This window comes from Eurosta solidaginis, chromosome 3 (assembly GCF_040869045.1).
Source record: "Eurosta solidaginis isolate ZX-2024a chromosome 3, ASM4086904v1, whole genome shotgun sequence".
Lineage (NCBI taxonomy): Eukaryota > Metazoa > Arthropoda > Insecta > Diptera > Tephritidae > Eurosta > Eurosta solidaginis.
In genome coordinates, this window is record NC_090321.1 from 33,222,535 (window position 1) to 33,246,255 (window position 23,721).

Genomic DNA, 23,721 nt, shown 5'->3' on the forward strand with positions numbered 1-23,721 from the left:
CTTGACATTAAGTCTTGTCTAAAGGGGGGTGTTTATTAAATGTATTTTGGCCGATTTCATTAGAAATATTCTTATTTATTAAAAATAAGGATATAGACTTTCTTAACAATAGTTCGATTGATATAAAGATGGTTTTCGCAAAGATAATGCCTTTTACATTGATCTATGATCCTTTATTAAAAAAATTTTTCATAAAATAGGCGTGTTCCTTTACCAATGTGGGAGAAATATGTGTAGCGAATTTTGACTTGATACGTCAATTGGCTTCATAAAAAAAACATTGGAAAAGGCTTGATTGAAAAATGAGAAGTGCCATGCCCATTTCCAAAAATTGTTTTCCTATTTCATTTTCTTGTTATAAATTAACTTTAAGTAAACAGCATATTTACAAATTTCTATAAGATTTTGTCGGGCATTTTTCCCGAAAATTAAAAAAAAATGGGTTTTTGCATTTTCAATGGGAATGTGCCACGCCTTAAGCTGGTGTAATCTGTCCAGTAGTTGTGATATTTATTACTTACATGCAAAGGAATAAATTTTGGGGGCGGTACAGTCTTTTTGTGGAAAGCAAATTTTTAAGACCACTCTAATGTACACATGTAGTACGTTATATGCTGAAATGCGTTTGCTTTTGTTTAAAGTTGTAGGTATGTACATCTGATTTGCTATGATCATCGAATGATCGAAGAAATGAATTATGAAATAAATGAATTTGTAATGAAGCTACATATATACTATATGGGCATATAAAATGTACAATCTTGCCAATAAATATGCAGCCAGTAGAAAAAAGTAGAGGAAGAAGCACTTACGGAAGCTGTTCTTCAGTAGCTATAGTATACAACTTTTTGGTATAAAACGAACCAATTTAAGAGGCCTTGAGATTTTGTTGTAGGAGGCTTAACTTATGCATCGATTGCCTTTTCGCTTCCGAAGGAACAGCTCATTTACTCCAAACATGATCTACCAACGCACGATTTTTAATTTTTTATAACTTGTTCGTTCTATGTTTTAGTTACTTTAGTACTTAAATTGTTTAGTTTGCATAAGTGCTCTTATACTCAAATAAATTGAGATAATTTCGATTTAAATTGAGTGGTGTTCGTACAACTCAATTTAGCTTACACAATAGTAATTTGATAGCCTGTTGGCTCATCTCTACAGAAACAACATACCTTTGTTCAGACTGTCAAAATGTGCGTGTTGGTATTAGGCGAATGGAATGGAATGAAAACATAAAACTTTGAAATTTTTGTGTATTGTAAGAAAATGTGTTCAATGTTTTGGTTTCATTTTGTGTTTGCCATCATCTTTTGACAATCCCTACTCCAGTGAAAGGAAAATAATCAAATCGGCTGATGAGATGAGCCAACCACATAGTTCAGCCATGCGTAACTGACGTTTAAATCTACTCAATAAACACACTTTACAAAGTTGCATTTGCAGTTTGAAACAATTTATTACGCAATTTTTTTAAATTGGTATTTATTATTACAATTTATTATATGATAGAGTGCGTAATAAATTGCCAATTTGGTGTGTGTTTGTACATAGTATTATTAGTGTCTTTGTCTATTCAGCCACGTTACAAATTATAATTGCCTTTTTTTACGTTTGTTTAACTAGTTTTGCCTATAGTCATTTCTTTTCATTACACAAACATGTATTGGCCGTTCATTTCGGCATTTGCTTTAAAATTAAAGGGTGTTGTAAAACTAGCCACATTTGCTTCAAATCCGTATACTTGATATTTTGATGCATACTCAGCTTGTTCCTTGATCTTCATTATGGTATATCAAATTAATTAATCAAGTTATGAGATATGGAACTTTATGAATTGAGTCCGTGCATAAAGTTTAATTGAAGAAAATGTTTTCATAATGTATATATTATTAATAATCTATTTTAACTAAATATATAACCTCAAACAACATGTGGATTAATACGTGACTTAATTTAAAAAAAATATATAAGCATATATGTGACCCGTTCTAAGAAAAGGTGGCTTATGACTCAAAAAAAAAAAAAAACAGCTGTCTCGCAAAAAAAAAACAGCTGTTAATAGCTGTTTCTCGCAATTATTTTTTGAGTCATAAGCCACCTTTTCAAAGACCGGGTCACATATATGGAAGGTATTTTCCGACGTTTACTTTTCCCACAACTAAGCTACGTATTTCCCTGTAAACATTCAGTTCGTAATTCATCAGACGTTATCTTGTTTGTTTTAGACTTTAATAAGTTTAGATCAATGATAAACTTATTAACTGCACCTCTTAAGGAAATATTTGTCTAGAAATTGCATGTATTTCCGAAAAAAGTTACAGCAAAATAAATAGAGTGTCAGTTGAAAACAATTTAAACTAAATCCTTAATATAGTGCTATTAAATACAGGGCGGAAATACTACATGCTCCCGCGCTTGAGCTTCGAAAGAGTTGCTCAAATCTCTAAAGAGACAAGACTGAGTCACAATGGGCATACTTACTGAACACTGCCTTCTAACGGCACATGCTTATAAGTTAAGCCTCGTTAGTAACAGCAGATGTAGAAAGTGCTAGCTACAGGAAGAAACGGTTGAGCATGTTCTGCGTTCGTGTCCTGCGCTCGCGAGGTCAGTTATTAGCGGCGGCAGAGTTGCCAGATCTCGAGACAGAATTAAGCTAGGCCCTAGGAAACTTAGTATTTGCCAAGCGGACGGAGTTTTTCGTAACATAAGTTCTGATCCCTGTTGGGGTCTTCCGTTTGGTCGAAAAAACAAATTCTGGTAACATTATGGACACATTCAGTCTATGTGAGGTATTTATTCACGGTCAGTTCAAACTAACCTAAATAAATAAATAAATGTAAGGCGCGATAACCTCTGAAGAAATTTTAGGCCGAGCTTCTCTTCCAATTGTTGTCGTGCTCGTTTTAATTTTTCCTACAAATTGGCGGGTCGGGACCTACTTGTTTTATGTCGACTCCGAACGGCATCTGCTAGGCAGATGACTTTTCACTGAGAGCTTTTCGTGGCTGAAATACACTCGAAGTGCTTGCCAAAAACTACTGTGGGGCGACCTCGCCTAGAAAAGTTTTATTCTAATTGAAAAAACTTGTTTCTAAAATTTTGATGTTGCTTTGCCCAGGGCGCATGCCCGACGAGAGGGGGGAGTGGGGACATTTACCCCGAGCCCGGGCTTTGGAGAGGCCCGGGAATCTAAAAATGCTGTCCAAGCTTTTTTCTCACAGAAAATAAATAAATTATAAGTTGAGGCAGTTAAGCCTTTTGCAAATCGTAGCCAAGGATTGAAACAGGCACTAAACGAGTTACTTGGGCTAAATTTGACAGCGGAAACATATGGTGATGTTAATGGCGTTATTCAATACATCAGCAAGTTTGAATGTATTTTGTTTTCCTCCAGACCTCAAGATTTTGACAGTTATTAATGAAAGAAACATTATTCTGCAAGCCAGGGATACTACGATCGATATCGAAGTTATAAACTTAGAAAGTTTGATCTCTGATTTAAATCTGATCAGAAATCAATAGGAATACATTTTATACGAATGCAAAACAGACGCCACTGGATTGGGAATCTCACCAAAGTCTCCTGACGTTCGAAAAAGGAATAGTAAAATACATTTTTATGAATGTGAAGAGAACGAGACAATCAACACCATCACGAGACTGATTCCAAAAACAACACCTTTTTGGTGATAGTATATTTGGTTATTGCAGGTATTACCGAACGATTTGCTGTCATGAAAAATTTGAAGAACACTTTTTCTTTTTTGTGGGAATTTGGATACAAGACGTTTTCGAGAGTTTGGGAGATGAAATGATCCACTTGAAGCACATTTACTCAGCAAATTTTAACGAAAATCTGTCACCATTTGAATTTTTGAATGCTATCTGTGCTCTAAATCTAGCTACAATTTTTCCTAACATTGGTGTTGCTCTACGTATTTTTTGCACGATACCTGTTACGGTAGCTAGTACTGAACGCTCCTTCAGTGTTCTTGGAAAGATAAAGAACTTCCATTGATAGTGTTCAACTCAAGAACGCCTTACAGGACTTAGCATGCTCTGTATTGAAGCACCAACAGCGAGGCAGCATATAAATATGTAAAACACGGTAATTTTGATTTTGAGAATTTGTTCATTTTAGTTTAGAGGCCTGTATTTTTTTGCCCCCGACCCCGGGTTTTCTCTCGGCGGCCCTGCCAGGGCGTGAGCACAGGATCTTCTGTGTGGTAGGCGGAGCACGCTACCATCACACCACGGCGGCCGCCGTTAGCTCAGTTAATGAGAGCACTAAACTGTAAAGTTGAGCGCCTCGACTAGAAATCCACGGCAGTGACAGTTGCACAATTTGATTCTTTTTATACAAATTATATATATATATTTTTAAGAAAATTATTCCTATGACCAAGGAAGAAAGAGTTTTAAGTTTTAAAAAAATTGCTTGCCAAGATGTAGAGAAGAATTTCTATGGCGCAAATATGTATACTACGTCAAATCGTTTGAACTTGATTTGTAATAGCAAGTCGGCTATTTGAGAAAAGTAAACGTAATTAATTTCTTGATATTAGAGAAAAATTTGCAAAGTTTACAAACGGCGATGATTACCAGGACATGTTTCTGAATTTCATTTCTTCATCAGCTAGCTTCCCGGCCATAATACCATGGCCAACCAATTCATGAGTAAGGTGACTTTACTCGAAAGGGAGCAGAGTGGATGCGGCGTATCACCTGCGGGACCCTAAGCATGGTCCTTATAAAAAGTGCCACCGCGGGAGCAGGAAAAGCCAGTTGTGATCTGAATATATTGCGTTATATTCGGTCTCATCTTCCTGCCTTGGGATGGCCCCCTTGTGGGAGCATCGCGGTGGCTGTCGTTTCAAAACAGACACGCTCTGAGTAGACTAGTTTTCCCTTGGGGGCCAAGAACCCAATTTCATTGAAAAGCTGGCCCTAAGGGGCAGATGAAAGAGTTGGTCACATCCCATAATTGGGACAATCGGAAGCATAAAACGAAGCGTAATGGAGAAACGTATGTCTATCGTCAGCTGAAAACAATTGATAATTGTACGAGTGGGCGGGTGCTCATCTTGTCTTTTGAGATGCTTGAAGCTGCCTTAGACTGCGTTGCGAATGGGAGGCGTTCGTAGAATGAATGGCCACATCCAAAACCGTGGCAAGATTTGACGGTGTCAGATGACAGCAGTGGGCGGACTGCTTTTGCGAAGATATTGCTGAGGCGGCAAGGCCTTCGAACACAGGTCTATGGTTGAAAAGGTTGACCATAGCCCTAAATTGTGGATAAACGGAGCGCAATTGGAGTGAAATAAAAAGGAGTTTATACAACAGCGAGTTGAGTTGTATACCACAGTACCAAATAATGGTGAATATGTGGGCACGTATGTATAAGTAACAAATAATGCAGATATAAGTTGCAGATAAAACTGAATGGAACGTTTGTCTGTATTCAGTTGCAACATGATCCTAAACGCACAAGTACCTGAGACTGACGAGATGTATCTTGTTGTGCAAGTGGTTTAGCACCATGTTTAACGAAGATGTATTTTGCGAGTGTTTTTGTCTAAGTACTTGTGAGTATCACTGTCTCTTTCCAAGGACAGATAGTTTTATTCACAAGGAATTATATGACGCCCTCATTCTATGGAACATTTAAGTAGTTATTCATGCTGGAAAGACACTTGCACTGATAGATGACATCGGTAGTTGGTTCATAACAGGATGGTGCATAGCGTTGGAGGGAAGTGCCGCCTTAAGCAATATCGAAGCAAAACCAGTTCGTTGTCAACAATATTTCATACGTCTAATCAGATGTTGAGATAACAAAAATCAATGAAAGAGGGATACAGAGACAAGCACGGAACTCGCGGTGGAGTTGCCGTCGTGCAACCGGCTGCCATTAATCCGAAATGGAATGGCGGTGTTGGATAGTCCCCCCGGCCATACCAAGGCTGGTTGACTTGAACACCTAATTCAGCCGATTGGTACCAACTTGTTGGGCCGCCGATCAACGGATATTGATCAGTGTTTAAGTTACACCGTGGTGTTGGGTCTTCAGAGACAGGTACCTACGTAACTTTAATACTCGCATTCATACTTTATACTAGTGTAAAGGCATATGAATCACTCAGCCATATGAATGCTCCGCTGCTCGCTTTGCAATTGGTCTCTAAGTATTGCCTTTTTGTTGCTATTCCTTTTATTCAACATTTAGGTACATACTAATTCTATATGCTATTTAATCCTAATTGTGTGCAATATTTTAGGCGCGCTCTAAGAGTTTAGTAACATTGGATTTTTACAGTATTGCTTTTATTAGCAGTACTTGCGCTGTTCACTTTTAAATTTTTCTCTAATATCAATAACAAAAACAATTGTATAAAGCAATATGAGCACGTCTCGCTAATTAAATACACGTAATTAATTTAGTATAAAAACCTAGTTTCTTGAAATTCACTTACCCATACAACGGCCAAAGCCTGGATAAATTAAATTCTTTGTTTCTTCAGATTGTTGTTTATGTTTATCGCTTTCACCGTTAAAACGCAACAATTTTATTATTATTATTTCTTTGAATTTAGGTACACAAAAGAAAATTTATTAAACTTTTTTTGTTTAACGCGCTTTACGCACGTTCACCAAAACGCTATCAACAATTGTTTGCTAACGACTGATCGATGCGTAGTTTTTGCAGTCTATATATAATAGCTGGAGCTATACGTAAAAGTCAACAATTTATTATGTATTTTTGTTTCACTGGAAAGCGCTCTCATCAACTTTTCGGTTTAATTTTATTCTGAAAACAGGTAGTGAGTCACTTAGTTGCTTTGTTGCTGCTTTTCCAGCGTTGAAGTTGTGTTAGTTTGTGTTGCTTTGTTTTACCACAACATAATAGCACGTGATTCTTTGATACACGTTTTGAATTCTTTTTCACTGGTATTACACTTGTTGTGCCTCTTTGGGATATGTTTTGAAAACACTTATACAACGTATATGAATAATTACGGTAAGGCACAGTTAAAACGAACTTAATAACCCAAATTCAACCAAGAATATTTTTGAAAATGAAACGGAAACGAAAACAAAACAACACCTTTTTGTTTGTGGTGTTGTTCCTCTAATTATTGTTGTTGTTGAAAAAATTGGTATTTTAATTGATGCCCAAATTTTTTCGCTTTTTTGCCTGTTTAAATCAGGTCAGAGTTTGTGGGTATTGGCGAATTAATCGACATCGGAAAACGGTTTCCTTTGCACCGTTCAGCACAGAAAATTTAAATAATGATCCACAAATGGATTCAGTTTGGCAAATGTCTAATAATGTCGTTTTTCTTTGTATTTTGTTTTTGCTTTTGCTGTGTCTCTGTTCAGCGTAGTTTCCCACTTGGTTGTAGCACAATCCAAAGTGATCTCTATTAATTCCTTTTTGTTCTGGAAGTTATCCGTACGAAAGTCAGAACTAGACTGAATTGTTGGCAAGTTTGTTAAGCACTTTAAATTACGTTGAGAGTACGACGATCTATGTCACGAATTGTGCCAGCTCATATATATATATAGATTCAATGATCGTTGATTCGAGCTATGCCAGACGTATTGCTGTATAGACGTTTGTATATTTGTTTGTTGGTAAAGTATATGCATACGGTTAATGGCACGTTGAGGTTGAGACTTTGCTTGTGTATTTATTTTATGATTATTCTTTTTTTTGATAGCGATTGTTGCTTTAAGTCTTATTTTTTGTTATTTTTGCAACCACTACATATATATGTACCTATACGAATTGTTTACTAGTTTTGTGTGAATATTTATGGGAGCGATAACAATTGTTTGCTTGTTTGTTAATTTTTATTATACGAGGGTTGCATTTTATATTTGCGCCTTGACAACACTACATGTGATTAGCTGTAATTAGATGTCCCAGCGGGTAAAGGGGTTAGAATATACCCGCGGTAGGTATGGCTGTCATAAGGGGCGACTAAAATACCAGATTCAAGGGGTTGTGTAGGGCAACCTTTTCAGGTTGCCAGCGCAATATACAGCTTCTCCTCATGGAACTTGGGGGGTGGAGAGGGAAGGATGGCCTGAAGGTTTAATGTGGCCATACAAATCGTTGCCGAGATGGTCGGGCTAGTACCTTAATGGTGCTGTGTTACCGGAGCGTTCCGGATCTGTATCCGGCAAAGGACCATAATCACATCGATAACACTCCCCAAAGCCTTCCGGGAATAACCTTATCGCTACAACAACAACAACGACAGCTGTAATCAGATACTTGTATCGTATAGTTTGGAATTTTTTTGGCATTACTCTTTAACCTGTTCATTAACGACTTACCAAAGGTTATATTACATTCTAGAGTTTTTATGTATGCAGATGATGTAAAAATTTGTTACACATATCTGCCTTCGAACTTGTTCTGTTTTAATCAGCTTCAGGCCGATCTTGACTCATTTCAAAGCTGGTGTACTGCAAAATTACTTTTTTTGAATTACTCTAAATGTAAGCAAATGACTTTTCACCGTGTGAAGCCGGTCCTATCATCTTATACACTTAACGGCGACCCCTTGGAGCGGATATCTATTGTAACTGATCTAGGAGTTATTTTTGATCCGAAATTAAGTTTTACCACACATATTTCAACCGCTATAAACAAAGCAACTGGTGTATTAGGTTTTATCAAACGTTGGGCTAAAGAGTTTGATGACCCTTATTTCACAAAGATCCTTTATACCTCGCTGGTACGTCCTATTCTCGAGTACGGTTCAAGTGTCTGGTCTCCGATCTATCAAATCCATGTTGATCGGATTGAGTCGATCCAGAGACGGTTTTTAATTTTTGCATTACGAGGTCTCAACTGGGAATCAAGTACTCATCTTCCACCATACAGGAATATACTTCTTCTAATTAATTTGCCATCTCTAGAGAATCGTAGAGTATTACTTGGCGTTATGTTCATTCACAAGCTCATCATTGGTGTGATTGACTCCCCTGACCTAATCAGTCAACTAAATTTTGCGGTTCCTGCTAGGGCGTCCAGACATTTTGTGCCTTTTCATTTACCTCTATGCCGGCAAAATTTTGCTAGAAACAGTCCCCTGCGCCATTGGTGCTCGCGGTACAATGATTTGTATAACTGCATTGGCTTTGAATGTTCGTTTGCTGCTTTACATACTGCTATACTCTTATGTTTAGCCTGATATTTTAATTTTATTTTTTCTTATACAATGCGATGTCAATGCACGTCTATGACAGCGTAACAGGTGACGAATCTTGGACATATGCATATGAGCCGGAAACACAGCAGCAATCGACTGTATGGGTGTTCCAAGGCGAGCCTAATCCAACAAAAGTTGTTCGCGCAAGAAGCACCTCAAAGCAAATGGTCGCCTGTTTTTTTTTTTCCGAAAATCTGGTCATGTCGCAACTGTTCCACTAGATAAACTTAAAACGGTTAATTCTGAGTGGTATACAACCATTTGTTTGCCAGAAGTTGTTGTAGGATTAAATAAAACCAACCGCCGAAGAAAAATCATTCTTCGCAATGCGAGCTCTCACGGACCGATTCACACAAGAGTTTTTGAGGACTCAAAAGGTCGAATTGATGGGTCATCCGCCTTACATCCCTGATTTGGCACCTAATGATTTCTTTTTATTCCCGAACATCAAAAATAAAATGCAGGGTCAACGATTTTCAACGCCTGAAGGAGCTGTAGAAGCCTTCAAACAGCTCGTTTTAGAGGTGGCCTCTTCTGATTGGCAAAAGTGCTTTGAAAATTGGTTCGAGCGAATGCAGAAGTGTTTTGACTTGGATGGAGAATATTTTGAAAAGCAATAAAATTATTTTCCTTAATATTTGACTGTATTTTCATTATTAAGCGCATAATATAAAAGGCAAACCTCGTAGTTGTTGTTGTTTTATAGTTTCTACACGTATGAGGTACTTAATGTTTAAATATTTGCCTTTGAAGGCCGTTGTTCTTCTCTGACGTCTCCCCAACACTCAATTTATGGATTTATTTTATTATACTACGATTTGGTGGTTAATTTTTGTAACGTTGATTTACGTTAGTCACTTTTACAATATCGAAAATGCTAGAGCACAAAACTCATACATATGTATGTATATATGTATATACATAGGTATACGATGGATTAACTATGCTTTGTTTTTTAGTGTGTAAATTCTTATTGCGTCGTAAACAGCTGACTGATTCTCTTGCTAAACTGATAAAGATGGACTGTTGTTGATAGAACCAACGTCACTTCTATAGAAATCACACACAATACAGACAGCAACAAATAATATAAAAATTACTTGTTTCTTTTGCTTGTTGAGTGCTCCAAATATATGGCGCTCTTAGTCTGCAGCACTTGCTACAACAACGTATACAATATCGTATCAACTGATAAGAGTAAATATTTTTTAATTTTTTTGATTGATTTATGACGCTTTGGAATTTTTTCTTTATTGCTTTTTATATTAAACTTGTTTTTTAAATAGTTTTTTTTTTTAATATTTTTTATTGTTTTTATGTTTCTAAGCTGTTTGTTTGGTTTTATTTAATTACTTATTTCAGTGTTTGTTTTGTGTTTTGATGCGCGTTCTTTAGTTCTTTTTAACATTTTTTCTCAATTGTTAATTTTTCAAATTTTGAGAAATACGTACTACTTTATTTTGAAAATTTTCTCTTCAGTTCTTATTAATTGGACCAACTTTTATAAATTCAAATAAACTATAATATTATATATTTTGCACTTTTTACACATTTATACCTCAAACTGTATAGTTCTCCTTCCCAATGTTCCTGTCGCGCACTGAAAAGAGTAGAAAAGAAGCAAATTAATGGAAGCGAAATGTCAATTATTAAAAATAAAAAAAAAACATAAAAAACAATTAAGCATGCAGCTATGGAATCATAACATACGATCACGTATCAAAAACTATTTTTACTCAAGCGATACAAATTAGGCTATGCAACTATTAAAAAAAAAAATAATATATTATTATTATTTTTTTTTTAATAATGTATTATTTATGGACACCCCCGGCGGGTTAGGCGGTTAGAATATACCCGCTTTAGGTATGCCTCTCGTAAGAGGCGACGAAAATACCAAATAGATTCAAGGGGTTGTGTAGCGCAACCCTTTCAGGTTGCCAGCGCAATACATAGCTTCTCCAAACCCAATTGTCAACCTCACCTATCCGTGGTGCATCCTGTTACATTAACAACCGAGGGTCTGGCGACTCCGACCTCCTCATGGATCTAGGGGGTGGGAGGTCGCATGTGTTCATAACAACGTACCGGAACGTACCGGATCTGCATCCGGCCTAGGACCATCAACAGCGATAACACTCCCCAAGACCTTCGGGGAGTACCCTGCGCTACAACAAAAACATATATTATGGATCTAGTGAGTACGCGTTGTCCCTTGTTCACATATTTCATTAATCTGATTCACCATTTCGGAGTTATTGTGTGGCGCAACTAACAGCTGATCGCTCAAAACTAGCTCACACACATGCATTACTAACTCCATATTACGTAAATCTAAAAATAAAAATCAAGTTAAATTTTTAAACAGATGGAATAAATAGCATTGAGGATACCTTATTTGCAATAATTAAGAGAATATGTTTGCTTATCTTCAAGTATTTAGTTGTTTTTCTACATTTATCTGTAATATTGATACAAAGATTGAAAGTATATTGATGCAATGCAACTCTGCTCCATTCTTCATTCCACTATATTCGACTGCGTTCTTTTTAGAGTTGTGCTTTTTCGTTCATTTCAGAGATTCGGTTCCTTCGTTCTTTTTCTGATGAACGAACAACCCTACAAGAACACTGACTATCATATGACTATCATCTGATTGTCAGCAATGTCAACCTAACGATCAGCGCCTCATACAAACTTTCTATCACAAACTTAAGGGGACTTGCGCAAATGTGATGTAAACAACTGTGTACGTGTGAGCTTTTGTCTCCTTCTTATACACCAACATGGCCTACTGATTAAGTATATAGCCGTACTGCTCACTCTCATTCCTTTTCCTGGATCAGTGCTGACACTCTAACTATCAAAAAGTGTCATAAATGATAGTTTACTGTAGATATCAGGTTTAATTGTTATACTATCATAAATGACCATTGTTATATTCCGCCAAAAATGAAACAATGCTTTTTATACTCAGTTGAGCAGAGCTCACAGAGTATATTAAGTTTGATTGGATCGAAAAAAAATTTGATTGAGCCATGTCCGTCCGTCCGTCCGTCCGTCCGTCCGTTAACACGATAACTTGAGTAAATTTTGAGGTATCTTGATGAAATTTGGCATGTAGGTTCCTGAGCGCTCATCTCAGATCGCTATTTAAAATGAACGATATCGGACTATAACCACGCCCACTTTTTCGATATCGAAAATTTCGAAAAACCGAAAAAGTGCGATAATTCATTACAAAAGACAGATAAAGCGACGAAACTTGGTAGATGGGTTGAGGTTATGACGCAGAATAGAAAATTAGTAAGATTTTGGACAATGGGCGTGGCACCGCCCACTTTAACAAGAAGGTAATTTAAAAGTTTTGCAAGCTGTAATTTGGCAGTCGTTGAAGATATCATCATGACATTTGGCAGGAACATTACTACTATTATTATATATGTGCTAAATAAAAATTAGCCAAATCGGATGAAGAACACGCCCACTTTTTAAAAAAAATTTTTTTAATTCAAATTTTAACAAAAAATTTAATATCTTTACTGTATATAAGTAAATTAAGTCAAAATTCAACTCCAGTAATGATATGATGCAACAAAATACAAGAATAAAAGAAAATTTCAAAATGGGAGTGGCTCCGCCCATTTTCATTTAGTTTGTCTAGAATACTTTTATTGCCATAAGTCGAACAAAAATTTACCAATCCTTCTCAAATTTGGTATGAGCATAGATTCTATGACGATAACTGTTCTCTGTGAAAATGGGCGAAATCGGTGGAAGCCACGCCCATTTTTTATACACAGTCCACCCTCTGTCCTTCCGCTCGACCGTTAACACAATAACTTGAGCAAAATCCGATATATCTTTACTAAACTTAGCCCACGTACTTATCTGAACTCACTTTATCTTGGTATAAAAAATGGCCGAAATCCGACCATAACCGCGCCCACTTTATCGATATCGAAAATTACGAAAAATGAAAAAAATGCCATAATTCTATACCAAATACGAAAAAAGGGATGAAACATGGTAACTGGATTGGTTTATTGACGCAAAATATAACTTTGGAAAAAACTTTGTAAAATGGGTGTGACACCTACCATATTAAGTAGAAGAAAATGAAAAAGTTCTACAAGGCGAAATCAACAGCCCTTGGACCCTTGGCAGGAATACTGTTAGTGGTATTGCATATATAAATAAATTAACAGTACCCGACAGATGTATTTCTGGATCACCTGGTCAAAATTTGGTCGATATCGCGAGAACGCCTTCACATATACATCTAAGGGCCACTCGCTTTTAAAACCCTCATTAATACCTTTAATTTGATATCCATATCGTACAAACACATACTAGAGTCACCCCTGTCCCACCCTAATGGCGATATCTCGAAAAGGCGTCCACCTATAGACCTAATGCCCACTCCCTCTTAAAATGCTCAGTAACACCTTTCGTTTGATACCCATATCGTACAAACATTCTAGAGTCACCCCTGGCCCACCCTAATGGCGATATCTCGAAAAGGCGTCCACCTATAGACCTAATGTCCACTCCCTCTTAAAATGCTCAGTAACACCTTTCGTTTGATACCCATATCGTACAAACATTCTAGAGTCACCCCTGGCCCACCCTAATGGCGATATCTCGAAAAGGCGTCCGTCCACCTATAGACCTAATGCCCACTCCCTCTTAAAATGCTCAGTAACACCTTTCGTTTGATACCCATATCGTACAAACATTCTAGAGTCACACCTGGCCCACCCTAATGGCGATATCTCGAAAAGGCGTCCACCTATAGACCTAATTCCGACTCCCTCTTAAAATACTCAGTAATACCTTTCGTTTGATACCCATATCGTACAAACATTCTAGAGTCACCCTTGGTCCACCTTTATGGCGATATCTCGAAAAGGCGTCCACCTATAGAACTAAGGATTACTCCCTTTTAAAATACTCATTACCACCTTTCATTTGATACCCATATCGTACAAACACATTCTAGAGTCACCCTGGCCCACCCTAATGGCGATATCTCGAAAAGGCGTCCCCCTATACACCTAATGCCCACTCCCTCTTAAAATGCTCAGTAACACCTTTCGTTTGATACCCATATCGTACAAACATTCTAGTCACCCTTGGTCCACCTTTATGGCGATATCTCGAAAAGGCGTCCACCTATAGAACTAACCACCTTTAATTTGATACCCATAACGTACAAACATATCCCTAAATGGCGTCCATACATAGAACTATGGCCTACTCTCTCTTAAAATACTCTTTAATACCTTTCATTTGATACACATGTCATACAACCACATTCCAGGGTTACCCCAGGTTCATTTTCCTTATTTTGTCTCCATAGCTCTCAACTGAGTATGTAATGTTCGGTTACACCCGAACTTAGCCTTCCTTACTTGTTGCTTTTTATTTACTTTATTTCATTACGTTTTTAATTTTGTACGTGATAAAAGCATACGTGTTTCTTATTTGTTTAAAATAAATAGTTTTATAAGAATTCGGGTTCAAAATGTTCAATTTAAATTCAGAAAATAACAAAACAACAGAAGAGCGCTTTCCTCATGCGGAAACACATTTAAAAATGAATCACCACTAACCACTATTATTTTTCGCGTATCAATTTGTTGAGGGCGCCCCATACATTCCGCCAGCTTTTGGTATTTTTATAATTATAAGCTTTTATTTACTTTCACTTTTGTTGTCTGTAATGGAATCTTGCAAGTTAAATTTGATACACTTCCCGGTGTCCGATTGAGCTGAAATTTTGCACACATGTATAACTCCGATGACAATGCAATATTACTTTGTTAGAATTCGATAAATTAATCGATAACACAGTTATCGGTAAAGATTTGTATTTACTTTGGCATAACAGCCTAAGTCCCATACAAACAAGCCGGTACCTATCCGTGGATTGTGATATTTGGACGTGGTGAATCACGTGTCACGCGTGGTGAATCTCATCGTTTGCGAAAAGCGGAGACACAATCCTCTGTTGTATTTCTGTGTATAACCAACATAGCTGAATTTTTTAGGCTGTTTAACCCTGTAATCTTTTCTGTAATTTATTTTGCTTTTGGAAAAATTACCTATTTGAAAAAAGCTGGCTGAAAAATATTGGCATAACAGCTTAAGTTAAATCAAGAATGGAAAATCTTTGGAAAATTTGAGCAGATGTGGCAATTTCGCGCGTCCGTTGAACGAAATATTGACAATCTGCTGATCATCGCTAAGAAATTAGCGACATTCCATCAACTAAGCAGCACTTTAGCAATACTACTGTTATTATTTGGCCGCTCAAACACACAAATATTAATTGTGCATTAAATCTAAAATATACAAATACACCATAATAATTTACACGGCCAAAGCCATAACAATTCACACGGGTCATCAATTCTTTCTCTGATTCAAAATCTGAACTACCAGCGCTACCGTCAACAGCTCAGTGTCATCACTGCCAGTAGCGCCAATAACACCAAACTCGTGCCTGACACACAAAAGTCGTTTCACTCAATAGCGCAAGTAAAATGTACTACGCACTCACTACTAAGAAGCGTCAAAAATTCGCTTGGAGTAATTTCGTCAATGAGCTACCATTGAGCTGGCAGGCTCATGACTTCAATACTTATATTTACAATGCTTTAAACTTTAAATACACCTCTGAAGTTGCTGCGCATAAAATGTGTACTAATAAATTCCAATACGCATTATACGCAGATGTAACTGATATATGTGTTTTTGTTTCACCCCCTATACTTATATTTAAAGCTTTTATAAGAACAAGCTTCTATTACTTGTTAATAAAACGAACTAAAAAGTAAAAAATAAAATTAAAGAAAAAAAAACTTTTTTAAAATAAGCTTTTATTATTTTTGTTAATAAAATTAACTAAAAAGTAAACAATAAATTGACTCTAAAGAAATATAACACTTTATAAGTTCATTGTAAGCTTAAACGATAATTAGGCTTTTTCGTCTGCGACAAAAAAATTCTATATTGTACATAATTATATATTTTTAACATTAAAACTTTACACCTAAATTATTAAATCTTACAGTTTATATCACAGTCCTAATTGTTCTTATAAAAGCGTGTTACATTGCGATAGCAAGAAAAGGAGATCCTAAATGTTCTTAATTATACCATCAAAATTTAACACGTTTTTTATTAGAACAATTAGGACTGTGATATAAACTGTAAGATTTAATAATTTAGGTGTAAAGTTTTAATGTTAAAAATATATAATTATGTACAATATAGAATTTTTTTGTCGCAGACGAAAAAGCCTAATTATCGTTTAAGCTTACAATGAACTTATAAAGTGTTATATTTCTTTAGAGTCAATTTATTGTTTACTTTTTAGTTAATTTTATTAACCAAAATAATAAAAGCTTATTTTTAAAAAAGTTTTTTTTTTCTTTAATTTTATTTTTAATATTATTTTCGATTTGTTTTTCTTTTAGCATGGAGCTTTGAAATGCTCTCTTTTTCATTTTTTAAACTTATTTTTATATGGTTTTCGTCGGTTGAAAATGGCGGAATTTAAAAAATAACAAAACAACCGTGATAATCATTTGATTGTCATATGACAGTCAGTAGTGACAACATGATTAAATCGGATAATCTGTTCTCGCATACATAAAATTCCGTTGAGAATTATCTATCTGTCTCACATGCATTATGGTATCTGCTGTATGTTCTTTTGTTCTGTACCAGGTGTCCGAAGCCTTCCCAGTTTCAGTCCTTTTTCATGATTATAGCCTGTCGTTGGGAACATGCGGACATGCGTGAGCGAACAAAGGAACATACATAAATTTGAGTATCAATGTTTACGTCATCGCAGGATCAGCATTGTCAATTACAAGTGTGATTGCATTAGTAAAACTATCAGCGTTTCTTGTAGGGAAGTTGTTATTTTTGTTCATCTGTTCCTTTTTTTTCAAGCAAATTTGTTCACTGCTGCTGACACCCACGAAAAAAGTCAACAAGTATAGAGGGGTCTGTGTATGCAGCAATGCTTTGTGTAGGTATATTTTTATACTCAGTTGAGCAGAGCTCACAGAGTATATTAAGTTTGATTGGATAACGGTTGGTTGTACATATATAAAGGAATCGAGATAGATATAGAATTCCATATATCAAAATAATCAGGATCGAAAAAAAATTTGATTGAGCCATGTCCGTCCGTCCGTCCGTCCATCCGTTAACACGATAACTTGAGTAAATTTTGAGGTATCTTGATGAAATTTGGTATGTAGGTTCATGAGCACTCATCTCAGATCGCTATTTAAAATGAACGATATCGGACTATAACCACGCCCACTTTTTCGATATAGAAACTTTCGAAAAACAGAAAAATTGCGATAATTCATTACAAAAGACAGATAAAGCGACGAAACTTGGTAGATGAGTTGAACTTATGACGCAGAATAGAAAATTAGTAAAATTTTGGACAATGGAGGTGGCACCGCCCACTTTTAAAAGAAGGTAATTTAAAATTTTTGCAAGCTGTAATTTGGCAGTCGTTGAAGATATCATAATGAAATTTGGCAGGAACATTACTCCTATTACTATATGTACGTTTAATTAAAATTAGCAAAATCGGAGGAGGACCACGCCCACTTAAAAAAAAAAATTTTTTTTAAGTAAAATTTTAACAAAAAATTTAATATATTTACGATATATAAGTAAATTATGTCAACATTCAACTCCAGTAATGATATAGTGCAAAAAAATACAAAAATAAAAGAAAATTTCAAAATGGGCGTGGCTCCGCCCTTTTTCATTTAATTTGTCTAGGATACTTTTAACGCCATAAGTCGAACAAAAATTAACCAATCCTTTTGAAATTTGGTAGGGGCATAGATTTTATGACGTTAACTCTTTTCTGTGAAAATGGGCGAAATCGGTTGATGCCACGCCCAGTTTTTATACACAGTCGTCCGTCTGTCCTTCCGCATGGCCGTTAACACGATAACTTGAGCAAAAATCGACATATCTTTAATGAACTTAGTTCACGTGCTTACTTGAACTCACTTTATCTTGGTATGAAAAATGAACGAAATCCGCCTATGACCACGCCCACTTTTTCGATATCGAAAATTACGAAAAATGAAAAAAATTCCATAATTCTATACCAAATACGAAAAAGGGATGAAACATGGTAAGGTAATTGGATTGTTTTATTGAAGCAAAATATAACTTTAGAAAAAACTTTATAAAATGGTTGTGACACCTACCATATTAAGTAGAAGAAAATGAAAAATTTCTGCAGGGCGAAATAAAAAACCCTTAAAATCTTCGCAAGTATTACATATATAAATAAATTAGCGGTATCCAACAGATGAAGTTCTGGGTCACCCTGGTCCACATTTTGGTCGATATCTGGAAAACGCCTTCACATACACAACTACCACCACTCCCTTTTAAAATACTCATTAACTCCTTTCGTTTGATACCCATATTGCACAAACCAATTCTAGAGTCACCCCTGGCCCACCTTTATGGCGATATCTCGAAACGGCGTCCAACTATGGAACTAAGGATTACTCCCTTTTAAAATACTCATTAACACCTTTCTTTTGATACCCATATTGTACAAACAAATTCTAGAGTCACCCCTGGTCCACCTTTATGGCGATATTTCGAAAATGCGACCACCTATACAACAACCACCACTCCCTTTTAAACCCTCATTAATACCTTTAATTTGATACCCATATCGTACAAACACATTCTAGAGTCACCCCCTGGTCCACCTTTATGACGATATTTCGAAGCGGCGTCCACCTATAGAACTAAGGCCCACTCCCTTTTAAAATACTCATTAACACCTTTCATTTGATACCCATATCGTACAAACAAATTCTAAAGTCACCCCTGGTCCACCTTTATTGCGATATCTCGAAAAAGCGAATACCTATAGAACGAAGGCCCACTCCCTTTTAAAAATACTCATTAACACGTTTCATTTGATACCCATATCGTACTAACAAAGTCTAGAGTCACCCCTGGTCCACCTTTATTGCGATACCTCGAAAAGGCGTCCACCTATAGAACTAAGGCCCACTCCCTTTTAAAATACTCATTAACTACTTTCGTTTGATACCCATATTGCACAAACGAATTCTAGAGTCACCCCTGGCCCACCTTTATGGCGATATCTCGAAACGGCGTCCACCTATGGAACTAAGGATTACTCCCTTTTAAAATATTCATTAACACCTTTCTTTTGATACCCATATTGTACAAACAAATTCTAGGATCACCCCTGGTCCACCTTTATGGCGATATCTCGAAACGGCGTCCACCTATGGAACTAAGGATTACTCCCTTTTAAAATACTCATTAACACCTTTCATTTGATACCCATATTGTACAAACAAATTCTAGAGTCACCCCTGGTCCACCTTTATGGCGATATCTCGAAAAGGCGACCACCTAAACAACAACCACCACTCCCTTTTAAAACCCTCATTAATACCTTTAATTTGATACCTATATCGTACAAACACATTCTAGAGTCAACCCTGGTCCACCTTTATGGCGATATCTCGAAACGGCGTCCACCTATGGAACTAAGGATTACTCCCTTTTAAAAATACTCATTAACACCTTTAATTTGATACCCATATCGTACTAACAAAGTCTAGAGTCACCCCTGGCCCACCTTTATGACGATATCTCGAAACGGCGTCCACCTATGGAACTAAGGATTACTCCCTTTTAAAATACTCATTAACACCTTTCTTTTGATACCCATATTGTACAAACAAATTCTAGAGTCACGCCTGGTTCACCTTTATGGCGATATTTCGAAAATGCGACCACCTATACAACAACCACCACTCCCTTTTAAAACCCTCATTAATACCTTTAATTTGATACACATATCGTACAAACACAATGTAGAGTCACCCCTGGTCCACCTTTATGGCGATATTTCAAAACGGCGTCCACCTATAGAAGTAAGGCCCACTCCATTTTAAAATACTCATTAACACCTTTCGTTTGATGCCCATATTGTACAAACAAATTCTAGGGGCACCCATGGTCCACCTTTATGGCGATATCTCGAAACGGCGTCCACCTATGGGACTAAGGATTACTCCCTTTTAAAATACTTATTAACACCTTTCTTTTGATACCCATATTGTACAAACAAATTCTAGGATCACCCCTGGTCCACCTTTATGGCGATATCTCGAAACGGCGTCCACCTATGGAACTAAGGATTACTCCCTTTTAAAATACTCATTAACACCTTTCATTTGATACCCATATCGTACAAACGCATTCTAGAGTCACCCCTGGTCCACCTTTATGGCGATATCTCGAAAAGGCGACCACCTAAACAACAACCACCACTCCCTTTTAAAACCCTCATTAATACCTTTAATTTGATACCTATATCGTACAAACACATTCTAGAGTCAACCCTGGTCCACCTTTATGGCGATATTTAGAAACGGCATCCACCTATAGAACTAAGGCCCACTCCCTTTTAAAATACTCATTAACACCATTCGTTTGATGCCCATATTGTACAAACAAATTCTAGGGTCACCCCTGTTCCACCTTTGTGGCGATATCTCGAAACGGCGTCCACCTATGGAACTAAGGATTACTCCCTTTTAAAATACTCATTAACACCTTTAATTTGATACCCATATCGTACAAACGCATTCTAGAGTCAACCCTGATCCACCTTTATTGCTATATCCCTAAATGGCGTCCACCTATAGAACTATGGCCCACTCCCTCATAAAATACTCTTTAATGCCTTTCATTTGATACACATGTCAGAACACATTCCAGGGTTTCCCTCGGTTCATTTTCCTACATGGTTATTTTCCCTTATGTTGTCACCATAGCTCTCAACTGAGTATGTAATGTTCGGTTACACCCGAACTTAACCTTCCTTACTTGTTATCATTAACTTCAAAAAAGTTACAAATTTCGGAAGATGCAGGAAGTTGAAAGAGTACAGACACAAATTGTAAATATGAACTTTTCAAGTTTAATAAATGTAATAATTAGTTTCTTACAAAAGATGTTTTTCATAAATAGTCCCCCACATATCTTTTTGTAACAGTGCCACACATATCTTTAATGTAAGTGGCATCAACGACATTCGTGCTCACTGAATTTCTACGTATGTATGTATGAATTTACAATGTTCGCGAACCAGAGAGAGAAAGAATAACATTAGATAAAAGGAAGTAAAAGAACAAATAGAACCGAAATCGAAGATTTAGTTCACTTGTTCACTTGAGAGACCCGGTCAATTGAACAAGCTCAGAACGAAACGATCCTACTCTAGTTCTTTTAAAGGCCAATTAATGGTGCCTTATCCACAACCAGATAAAACAGCTGATCGAACTAACCTTATGGAAATCAATGTAATCGATTAATGGTACCATACCACAATGCTAAAGCCATAACCATATCATAGCCAACCGGTTGGTTTTAGGTTTCTCCCATATCCATAACCTAAAAATATTTGAGTTGGTGATTTTAATAACTTTTTGTAGATTTTATTCATTGTTTTGGATACGTTATGACTAAGAGACTTATTTTTTGTGGAATATATTTGTAATTGTTTGTGTTTTCTTCATTTTTATGAAATTTTCACGATTTTTAGGTTAAGGCGCATTTAATCGATCACATTGGAGATGGATATGGGTATGGTTACGACTATGGCGTTATGGTTAAGGAAGTTTAATTGGCCTTTAAAGAGCGGGCAGATTCTTTATAGTACAAAAACAACAAGTAAGGGCGGAACTGTCTGTGGCTGTGCCGAAGACTTTAAGCCTTTCATGAATGGAGCTGAGCAATAATCTTATCCCATTGGTAATATCCGAATAAGCGGCTGTATAAGATATGTAACATATAGATAACATATGTACATAAGCGACATTTTCGATATATATTAAATTAATAATAGCTCGGTAATCCTTACACAGTTTCACGTTTCTTGTTGTCTGCATGAGAAAGGTACATACATACATACATATGTATATGTACATATATACGACCGATCTATACAATTTTTTCATTCAACAATATATGCCATGTATGTATGTACATAACAGTTTCTGACATTTGAAGCTTCTAGCTGAAATTTCGAAATGTATCTAACCTGAGCAATCGGTTGTAAGGGATATATGCTATACAAACGATCAATCTCTAAAAAATTTTCAAGCATCGATAAATATTATAAACGTATTCATTTTGTGAAATTTGAAGCCTCTAGCTCTTGAAATGAGACAGAAATTTCGAAAAGCTTCTTATCTGAACATTCGGTTGTAAAGGATATATACTTTATGTAAAGTACCGATCTCTACGGGGTTTTCCGACGATAAAATGTATACATATGCCATATACGAAACGCTTATATCTCATAAATAAGGGAAGATATGATAACGAAACTCTTTGTTCCGAAAAAATCAGTTGTATGGGCAATATATGCTATATTGATCCGATCCGGCCGGTTATGACAATTTTCTGATCGGACACCCAAATATACCCGCTTACCAAATTTTATCAAGGTATTTTAAAAGTTGAGGGACTAATTTCCGATTAAACAGACAGACGGAGAGGCAGACAGACGGACATGGCTAAACCAACTTAGCTCGTCAGCCTAATCAATTCGGTATACTTAATGGTGGGTCTATCTCTTATCTAATATACCAATTAATTTTCATGAAAGTTATAAAAATTGTATGACCCTTATATGTTGGTCAGGAATTTTTAAGTTTTAGGGAGAAAAAATAGTTTTTAGGCCTTGTTTTCATTGGAGTGTGGTTTTATGTAACTGGTCCCAAGTCCAGCGCACAAGTTATGGCGATCAGACGCTGCTGATGAAGTCCCCCATAACCAATTTGACAGAGTCGCCTTCTCACATTAGGTAAAATCACCAAACGGAATTTCCCTAGTCAACTTACGTGGACTTCTACATACGGCTCCACCCTCCTTGACACGCATCACCTCTTCGTCGATTTTAAAGCCGCCTTCAGCAGCACGAAAAGGTGATGGCTATATGCCGCTAAGTATGAATTTTGTTTTCCAGCAAACTTACACGGCTGTGCAAAATGACGTCGAGTAACAGCTCAGATAGTCCAGCGAATTCAAACACAACAGCTACGTTAGCTAGGCCATGTTATGCGAATGAAAGATGTTGATCTGGCTAAGAAAGTATTTTTATCGGAACCCGCCTTTGGAAGCAGAGGAAGAGGGCGGTCCATACTCTGTTTGAACGGACGGATGTAACCTTTGAAACGGTTAAGCGCCAAACAAGTAAGTGAGTAAATCTTGGAGGGCGTGGAAATGCTATACCAACTAGGAACGCACTATGTAATACTGCTGGCCAGGGTCACATGAGAGTGGAGGGTATTGAGGGCGGACAGCTTGGCGAGAAAGGTAGCGAGTGAACGAATCATTTGGCCTAAGCCGCTTCTGCTTCTGCAAG

General features: G+C 36.6%; 1 long non-coding RNA gene across 4 annotated transcripts in view; it reads right to left on the bottom strand.

The window, feature by feature from the left end:
• Positions 1–7,711: 7,711 nt before the first annotated feature.
• LOC137243556 (uncharacterized) overlaps positions 7,712–23,721 on the bottom strand; it is a 47,873-nt gene continuing 31,863 nt past the window's right edge. Inside the window, exons 2-3 of one of the 4 annotated variants that reach the window (XR_010950550.1) lie at positions 9,976–10,830; positions 7,712–7,802 (exon numbers count right to left, since the gene is read on the bottom strand). This is a non-coding gene — a long non-coding RNA (uncharacterized lncRNA). Of the gene's footprint in view, positions 7,803–9,912; positions 10,831–23,721 lie in introns of all 4 variants that reach the window. The other 3 variants (XR_010950547.1, XR_010950549.1, XR_010950548.1) reach the window with 3 other exon arrangements.